This window comes from Triticum dicoccoides, chromosome 4B, assembly GCF_002162155.2.
Source record: "Triticum dicoccoides isolate Atlit2015 ecotype Zavitan chromosome 4B, WEW_v2.0, whole genome shotgun sequence".
In the NCBI taxonomy this organism is placed as follows: Eukaryota; Viridiplantae; Streptophyta; class Magnoliopsida; order Poales; family Poaceae; genus Triticum; species Triticum dicoccoides.
Genome location: NC_041387.1, coordinates 223,439,116 through 223,442,892, shown reverse-complemented (window position 1 = coordinate 223,442,892; position 3,777 = coordinate 223,439,116).

Here is a 3,777-nt window from a genome sequence, read left to right as displayed (position 1 = left end):
CCTTTGTTTAGACTCAATGAGAACCTCACTGATATAGTAAACCGGCCGTTGAACTGGATGCTCCATGCCAGCTTCCTTATGCTCCACCACGATGGCAACACTGACCGCTCGTGAATTAGCAGCCACATATAACAGCAACGGCTCTCTGTCAATGGGAGCCACAAGAACCGGTGGTTCAGACAATTGCCTCTTCAAGTCTTCAAAGGCAGCATCCGCAGCCTCACTCCAGACAAAAGTGTCAGTTTTCTTCATCATCTGATATAATGGAAGGGCCTTCTCACCTAACCAGCTTATGAACCGGCTTAAAGCGGCAACACGACCCGCTAGTCGCTGAACATCATTGATGCACGCCGTCTTAGCCAGAGAGGTAATCGCCTTAATCTTCTCCGGATTAGCTTCAATGCCTCTGTTTGACACCACAAAACCTAAGAGCTTGCCTGCAGGTACACCAAACACACACTTGGTCGGGTTAAGCATCATCTTGTAAACCCGGAGATTATCAAAGGTCTCTTTCAAGTCAGATATCAAGGTTTCCTTTTCTCTGGACTTCACCACAATGTCATCTACGTAAGCATGAACATTACGCCAATTTGATCGTGCAAATAGTTTTCCACACACCACTGATAAGTCGCCTGGGCACTTTTGAGTCCAAATGGCATAGATACATAACAAAAGGCTCCAAACGGAGTGATGAAAGTTGTCTTATCCTGGTCCTTAACTGCCATCTTGATCTGATGATAACCAGAGTAAGCACCCAAGAAGTTCAAACGTTCACAACTCGTTGTAGCATCAATGATTTGATCAATTCGGGGGAGAGCAAAGGGATCAGCCGGACAAGCCTTGTTTAAGTCCGTGTAATCCATGCACATCCGCCAAGTGTCGTTCTTCTTGAGTACTAACACCGGGTTAGCCAACCACTCCGGGTGAAAAACTTCAACAATAAACCCGGCCGCTAAGAGCCGGGCAACCTCTTCCCCAATATCTTTCCGTCTCTCTTCGTTGAACCGCCGGAGAAACTACCTGACCAACTTATACTTTGGATCAATATTGAGAGTGTGCTCAGCGAGTTCCCTTGGTACACCCGGCATGTCAGAAGGTTTCCATGCAAAGATGTCCCGGTTCTCATGGATGAACTCGATGAGCGTGCTTTCCTATTTAGGATCCAAATTGGCATTGATACTGAATTGCTTAGAAGCATCTCCTGGGGTAAAGTCAACAAGCTTTGTCTCAGCGGCCGATTTAAACTTCAACGCCGGGTCATGCTCAATTGTTGGTTTCTTGAGGGAGGTCATATCCGCCGGGTCAACATTGTCTTGATAAAATTTGAGCTCCTCCGCGGCACAGGCAGACTCGGCGTAAGCCGCGTCGCCTTCTTCACATTCTAAGGCCACCTTTCGACTCCCATGCACAGTGATGGTGCCCTTGTAACCCGACATCTTGAGCTGTAAGTAAAGTAACATGGCCGTGCCATGAATTTAGCATAAGCCGGTCGCCCAAACAGAGCGTGGTATGGACTCCTGATTTTAACCACTCCAAACGTCGATTTCTCAGCCCTGGAGTCGTAGTCATCTCCAAAGGCCACCTCCAATTCAATCTTACCAATTGGGTAAGCCGACTTACCTGGAACCACCCCATGGAAAACAGTGTTGGACGTTCTCAAATTTTTCTCAGTCAACCCCATGCACCGAAAGGCTCGTAGTAGAGGATATTGATGCTGCTACCGCCGTCCATGAGTACCTTAGTGAATTTATATCCACCAACCTGGGGTACTACCACCAAGGCTAACTGACCCGGATTATCAACCCGTGGAGGGTGATCCTCTCTACTCCATATAATGGGCTGTTTTGACCATCTCAAATAACGAGGAATTGCCGGCTCAATAGAATTCACGGCCCTCTTATGAACCTTCTGGTCACGTTTGCATAAACTAGTGATAAACACATGATACTTCCCACCACTCAACTATTTCGGATGGCTTTGATAGCCCGACTGCTCCTGCTGTTTCCCTCCTTGACCAGAGTGCTCCTGACTGTTACCGCCTGGATGCCCCTGAAAGCCGGAATTTGAACCACCGCCCGGGCCATGAAAACCGCCAGCCCCTGAGCCGCCGCCAGATCCATGACTGCCATCAAAGGTGTTGGAATTTTTAAACGCCTTCATGATCGCGCAATCCTTCCATAGGTGTGTGGCGGGGCGCTCCCGGATGCCGTGTCTCGGACAATGCTCATTGAGTAGCTGCTCAAGAGATGGGCCTGACCCGCCGAATCGAGGCGGCTTACCCTTACGTCTCTGATTGTTACCTTGCGCATTGGCATTGGCCACAAACTCCGGGTTGTCGTCCGCCTTATGCTTATTACCGCTTTGAATCCCCGGTTTATGTTGTTGACCCTTTCCATTGCCGTTCCTTTTTCCCTTCCCTGTCTTCTCATCGTCAGACGTGGGATCCTTGGTACTATCAGAATCGGCATATTTGACTAAAGCCGCCATCAGCGTACCCATATCCTTGCAGTCACGTTTAAGGCGCCCCAGTTTCTGCCTCAGCGGCTCAAAGCTGCAATTCTTCTCCAACATAAGGACTGCAGAACCGGCATCCATCTTGTCAGATGAATGAATTATCTCCTTGACTCGGCGTATGTCGGGGAAACTGATCCACGAACACCTATGGGCCCGGCGGACCGGGCCCCTTTCGGTTCGGCGGGGGCGGAGGTCGCACGAAGAGCAGATCGAGGCGAAGCACACGAGCAGTTTACCCAGCTTCGGAGCTCTCCGGAGAGATAACACTCCTACTGCTGCTTGTCTGATTGTATTGTGTTCTTGCTCGGGAGCGCTGAGTGCTACAGTACACTCTAGCTGCTAATGAGACCGAGCGTGTGTGATTTCTTGGGTTCGAACCCCCTCTACGTTGCGCATGGGCCTCCTTTTATATGTTCAAGGGGTCACCGACAGGTGGCAACGCAGACGAGGGTAAAAATGGAAAAGAAGTTGTGGTTGGTACAACCACCTGCACCGTGCATCCTACCTAACCCTGACGGCAGGGGACAAAGGCATTAAATGCCCGTCTGCGTCGCCCAAACAGTGTAAAAAGGGACCGTCAGGGGCGCCACCGCTCGTGACGATGGCAGTCTTGTCAGCTTCGCATGCTACCGCGCACCGCTGGCTGCATAGCCTCTCGCCACGCGCGCCTGGAAAGGCCCCCAGAGCGACACGTTGGTGGATGTGCTGGAGTGTGGGTACAGAGTGGTAGCCTGCCGCGGCTGTTGTCTTGTCGGGTCCGGAAGCTTGTCGCTCACCGGGCCTTGCCGGGACGCGCGGCGCGTCGCGGCAAGTTCCTTGAATTGCCTTGGTTGCCCTTCCCGGCAAGCTCCTCTTGCCGGGGCCTTGTCTCCTGAGCTTAAATACATTGTTCTTGAGTGGCTCCAAAGGAACCATGGAGGGCCTCGGCAGTCATCCGGCAAGCCTTGCCCCGGGGCGCTGCAACTTCACGTGCATAAGTTCGGGATACTAGGGTACCCCTACTCTAGTACACCGACAGGAGCCCCCGGGCCTGGGCCACACACGGTGCCGAGCGCTGTTGGGCCAGGCCCAAAACAGGGCACGGGCACGCGCGGCCTGGATTACGCTGTATCTTACTCCGTATCCACCGCGCCCTCCCCAATGGCACGCATCAAATGCGGCATCGTGGGAGAGATCGTGGGTGGTTTCTTTATTCAGAAGGGTGAAACGTCCGCCCCCTCCCTCTTTATAAGCAGGGGAAACAGGGGCAGTTTGCCTACTTCG